Genomic DNA, 6,263 nt, shown 5'->3' on the forward strand with positions numbered 1-6,263 from the left:
TTAGCCCCGTTTATTCTCCCGTTCCCCCGCCCAAAGATCTATCCCAAGAAATATTATTTCATTTAACATATGGAGAAACTGAGGCTCTGCGGAGGTTTCAAAGCACCTCTGTAAATTCTTTGACATTCTTCCCATCAAGAAGAGGGATTTATATTCCCCTCCCCTGGAAACATGAGCAGGACTTTCAAATGCCTCCAGAAAAACAATGTGGCGAACAGGTCACTGTGTGACCTGAGGCTGGGTCACAAAAGGCAACTGACTTCCACTTGCCTCTCTCCTAGGACTCATCCCCTTGTGTAAGAAGTCCACCTTCCCTGAAGCCACCATGCTGGAGGGTCCACATGGAGGGAACACACTCTGACAGGGAGGGGTGTCCAAGAAGCCCCAGACATTTAGGTCTCCCCAGGTCAGACAGCAGACATGTGAATGGAAAGGCCTTCGAGAGAACTATAGCCCAGCCACTGTGTAATGATAATTGCAGAAGGACCCAAAACTACCTAGTGGGGCCCTACCAACACCCAAACAACGAAAGATAATAAATGCTTATTTTCATTTCCTGCTACTAAGTTTGGAGTGGTTTGTTGTACAGCAGGCTCCAAGAGAAGTAACTTCCCAGAATCACTCAGAAACCTCCCAGTGGAGCTGGGGCTAGAATCCATGCATTCCATTCAATGCGGTATTAAGCAGACAGCAGTGGGCCCTGGGGGACCAGAGAAGAACCAGGTACGGCCCAAGCCCTCCCCAGTCTAGGCCTCCTCCTTCCACCTCACCCTTGCAAAAGCTCTTCCCTGCAGGAGGTGAGCCCCACCACTGCTGGTTTCTAGAAGGAAATGGCTCCAGGGCACTATGGCTATTCTCTACACCATGCTGTGTGCAGGTGGCTTCTGGCACTTAGAGGTGCCAAGCCGGCTGCCAAGCTTGGCTTTCCGTCCCATCCTTCTCGGAGGAGTTGGCTGGCTGTGTTTGCGTTTGAAGGCAGGCAGTGTTGCAAAGGTAGGTGGGTGCCATACAACCTGCCTGCAGAGAGTTGCTTGGCTCAGATGAATTACGCCCAGTCCCTGGTCTCACATTTGGCTGGATCCACAGGAAAAATATGTGTGTTCTGGGCCCCAGCTGATCTTTTAATCTAGCTTCTCTGTTCTAAAATAAACATTCTCTGTTAAAATTGTAAATTTTCATCTGCTTCTTCCAAAGAGATTGGTTAAAAAAAAAAAAGCATAAAATATACGAAAATCATTTTCACTTGTAATGAACTCAGGGCTGCTGGGTGGCCGGCCCTCACCTAGTGTCCTGGGACTGTCCTGCAGGGGGCTCCACTTACATCAAAGAAAATTCCACGAGAATGGAGATGCAGTGCTGTGGTACTGTGCGCTAGAAAAAAAAAAAGAAAAAAAAGTCATTTTTTTTCATTTTGGGAGCATGTATATTTTCATTTAACATTTATATGTTTCATGAATTAAATCGACAAATATTTATCGAGTATTGACTTTATTAAATCTTTTTTTTTAAATGAGAACCAGCTTGGTTTTTTGCCTGCTGTAAAATCAAAGCCCAGTTAAAAGATTCATTTCCAAATTTTTATTTCTGCATAGTTTCCTTTAATCAAGGTATTTCTGCATAGTAAGGAAGAAGGAGGAGGAGGAGGGGAAGAAGGAGGGAGACTTTCAGGGTTGTGATAAGGAGTAAATAATATGTTTAGAACATTTAAGCATAGTTCTGGCCCAAGACGGTGGCTCAATGGATGGTAATTACTGATCATTACTACTCTTGCCTTATCTTTCCAAGGTTTCTCCACCAGGCAGGGAAAAATGAGGTCAAATTACCGGGACAATTTGAGTTTCACTCACTGGTTGTCTGGCCACCTCGTGCAGGACCTTCACACCTCCTCTACCTATAAGCTCCCGCTGGTAGTTCTAGGACTCTCCAGAAGGTGTGTCACTGGTGTGCAAGAACCAGCCTGCTGCTGTGCCCTGCAGGCCGGCAGATGCCCTGCCCGTCACCAGAGTGCCCTGCCTTCAGGGCTGTCACAGCTTGGGAAGCCACTCCTGATGGAGGCACAGCCTCTCTGCCTGCCACCCACGCTGATGACGAGAGAGCAAAGCTGTGCTGTGGCCTGTGACAATCGGCTGTGGGGACCGAAGGACCAGCTCTGTGTGACTGGCTGTTGGAAGAATGCCAAGCAGGGAATGCCCTGTGTTAGAATTTAAAGACAAAACTACTATTCAAAAAAAAAAAGTAGTGTCTTTCCTCTCAGTAGGAAAGGTGCATCCCAGAGCCTGGGCTGGGACAGGGGTCTGGGAACCTGAGCTCAGAACCCCCACTTCCTTCAGCAAGGAAGGCCCTGTTATCAGGCTCAGCTTGTTGCCCCCCCCCCCCTCGGCCCCTTCTCTTGGGAGGTCTTCTCCCCTGGGGGTCTGTCAGCTCTCTACAAAGAGTCAGCCCCATAGGGGCCCCTGCCCGTGTCCTCCTCTGGGAGGCCCTTCCCCCTGCAAATAGGCTATTCAGGGTCGCCCGCCAGTCCACGGTCTCTTAGGCTCAGGGCCCCCCACTTCAAGACTGTTCTGTGGAGCACCACTCCAGCGTCTCATCCTCCTCAAGGGACTGGCCACAGTGGCTGTCACAGGTGTTGCCGGGTTCTGCTGGGACTTGGTGCTTTCTGTCCCAAAGTGACAATTCTGACAAACGGCCTCAGGTAGCATGGCCTCCGAGGCGGGTGAGAAGAAACCGGTGCGCAGTGAACACCTGCTATCTGCTGGGCATTGTATCAGCCACCTTCTCTCCTAGCTGCACCAGGATCCCCCCTTTGAGAGAAAGGGGTGACAGAAGCTTACTTTGTCCTGGCCTCCAACCCAGCTCCGGCCAAATCAGAAGGCCATGCTTCTCAGAGACTCTCGGTCTCCATGTCTCCTGAGGGAATCTTTGCTCGTAAACAGTCACACCTCATGGTGTCATGAGAGATAGTAGAACTCCCTCAAGAGCTCGGCTGAACAGGACGGAGAGTTTAGCTACAACACAGTTCTGGCCACCACGCTTCTCCTGCATGGCCTCTGAGCTGGCCCCAGGCCCTGGCTCTACCCGTTCATTATTCTGACACTGTTTTTAGGTCTCAGTAACTATCCGTAGCCCCTCCTTGAGTGTGTTTCTTCAACCTGAGGTCGGGGGTCCTGATAATCTCCTCCAGTGAACCTCCAGTTTCTCCCAGGGTCCCAGGTGCCCCAGGGACAAGGGGCTCCTGGTGTTCCTCCTCCTAATGACATCCACTCTTTCATTCCTGATACTGGTAGCTGTTGCTCCCTCTCTCCCTCTCTCTTTCCCTTCTCTGGTTTCTCTTTCACTGATTTTTGCTCTTATCTTTATTATTTCCTCCATTCTACTTATTTTGGGTTTAGTTGATTCTTTTCTAGTTTCTTAATGTGGAAGCTCAGGTTACTGATTTGAGACTTTCTTTTTAATACGAACATTTCATGCTATTTTTTTTCCCTCTAAGTGCTTCCTATCCTTGTCATAGCTGTATTTTCATTGTTATTCTTTTAAAATATTTTATTTACCAGGGTGCCTGGATGGTGCAGTAGGTTAAGTGTCTGACTTCAGCTCAGGTCATGATCTCACGGTTCGTGAGTTCGAGCCCCGCATCGAGCTCTGTGCTGACAGCTCAGAGCCTGCTTCAGATTCTGTGTGTGTCTCTCTCTCTTTCTGCCCCTGCCCCGCTTGTGCTCTGTCTCTCTCTGTCTCTCAAAAATAAATGTGTTAAAAAAAAATAAAAAATAAAATAAAATTTATTTACCTTGAAACTTCTTTCCACTAGATAACCAGCCTTGTTTCATTTCCAAATGTTTGGATATATACTAGATATCTTTCTGTTTTTATTTTTTCTCTAGTTCTGTTATGATCATACATGGTATTGTGAACATACTTGGTATGCTTTCAATTATCTAAAAAATTCTAAGGTTTATTTAAAGGCTCAGAACGTGGCCTATATAAGCACTTTCAAAGAATATGCATTTTGCCATTTTGGAGTGGATTGGCATCTGTTGATAGGTTTTCCCTTGAGAACTGGTCACATTTTCCTGATTCTTTGCTAACTAACTTGAGATTATATTCTAAACAATTTGATATGATGTTGTGAGACTCTGGGTCCCGTCAAAATCCTCTGGCGATTATTGGATTTTTTTTTTCTCCAGTTATAAATCTAGAGAATGTTGATTTTGTTTGCTTGCTTTAGCAGCTAATCAGCCGACACAGCACAGGTCACCAGTCGTGTGGGACTGTGATTTCACCATCAGGTCAGATCTCAAAGTGGTGGCTATGTTGCTTTTGGGTCTGTTTCATGCACATGCAGCCTCGTCGCTAGCCCAGACCTTGTGTTAGTTTTGTACACAGGATTGGAGCTTTCTCTTCTCTGGTTCTGACCTCTCCAAGATTTCCCTCATGCCCTCAGGCTCCCAGGGACACTTGTTCCTGGTTCTTCTGGCCGTAAAAATGAGTTCCTCTTAGAATTTATCCAAACCACGCTGTCACGCAATTCCACGTGACTGGTGCTGCATTCTGGGCAAAATGGTGAGGAAAAAAGAGAGAAAACAATAGTGGGGACTTCTACTATACTCTTTGGAGCACTGGGAGCCCTTCTGCCAGATTTCTCTGACAAGAGAAACTAGTTTTTCTTCAGTGCTTTAAGGCTCAGGCCCATAGCACTGCAAAGAAGTTCCAGACTGGGGCCACTCTTGTGTTAGAGGTAGGAGGGAAAAAAGGAAAAAAGTTGATGTGCGCCATACTTCCCAGCTCTCAGGGGTCCGCTTTTCCTGCTATGGTCAAGAAAGGAGTTTTTTCTCAGGGTTCTAACGTCTGCCTGTGTGACACTCCATAACGGGGGCCACTATCCCGTCAAAGTCGTGTGATGAAAGAGGAAAAACGACCCCAAATACCACAATACTGGTACTCCTTAAATTTTTGTTTTTCCTCTCCAACCTACCTTCCCCTGTTTACTTTTCAGATTCCTTAAGGAGTTGGGGTATGTTGCACTGGTTTTTAGCTACAGTTTGTGTGAGAGAGAGGCTGTTGTGGGTTCACTTCATCTTGGCCAGTCTCAGTCATATTCAACATCCAACAGTTGGTGAATTCTATATACGACTTGCATCTCCCTGTCCTTCCCTCTTTGGGAAGGCTTTTAGAACTGCCAGGTATGTGGGGATTCCAGGGACTTTGAGGGCATCTGATTTGCTTCGTCAGGGGAGTAGTGCCTCTTGGTCCACATGTGACTCATTTGCATATTGGTAGCTTCCACCTTTCAGGAATCACAATAATCCAGTGTCACAATTTTATGTTCCCATTCTGGAGACATACCCTACTGCTACTACAGTCATTACCTGTGATACTTAGTATTTGTTGGTTTGTATGTCTATTTCCTCCTCGAGGTTCCTTGAGGGCAGAGAATTTATATCTGCCTTCTGAGCTCCTTCCAGTCTCTGGCACATAGCGGGAATGTGATTTTAAAAATATTTTTAATTGTCTGACGTTGCCTTGAAATTGACTTCCAGATTCTTGGCATGAGTGACGCCAATGAGTGGCGTTTTTTGGTCGCATTAAACACGTCTGCTAATAATAATACATCACACATCTCTGAGAATGATCCTGTAATTACAGTCTCTTATCCCTGAAAAGGTCAACACTTCACAAACATGAGCATCCTGGAGCTGGTGGGAGAGGTCCCTCGGAATCTTCTCTACTTCAGAGACAGGTAAACTAAAGCACGGGAAAGTCAGATGTCTTTTTTTTTTAAGTTTACTTATTTATTTTGAGAGCAAGCGCGAGAGTGTGAGCATGGGTGGGAGAGGGGCAGAGAGAGGGAGAGAGAGAGCATCTCAAGCAGTCTTCATACCGTCAGTGCAGAGCCTGACGCAGGACTCGATCTCACAAACCATGAGATCGTGACCTGAGCGGAGATCAAGAGTCAGACGCTTAACCGACTGAGCCACCCAGGCGCTCCCACATGTCCTTCTATTCAGCCTACAATTATTATTCACTGTGAAGAAATCGAAAGGGAGAATCTGAGTCAACCCAGGCTCATAATGGCAGTTCTGATTTCAGTTCCCCTCAGCTGCATAGCAGACAGCTCAATATCACTCATTTTTTTTACTTTTGCATTAAGACATCATGTAAGAATACGTTTTCTCACTTCCTCTGTGTCTCTGACTGCATCAATAACCAAATGCATGGCACGCCGTGCTTCACCGATACCACTGTGCTCCTGCCCTGCCCTGTCGGTT

The sequence above is a fragment of the Prionailurus bengalensis genome, chromosome A2, assembly GCF_016509475.1.
Source record: "Prionailurus bengalensis isolate Pbe53 chromosome A2, Fcat_Pben_1.1_paternal_pri, whole genome shotgun sequence".
In the NCBI taxonomy this organism is placed as follows: domain Eukaryota; kingdom Metazoa; phylum Chordata; class Mammalia; order Carnivora; family Felidae; genus Prionailurus; species Prionailurus bengalensis.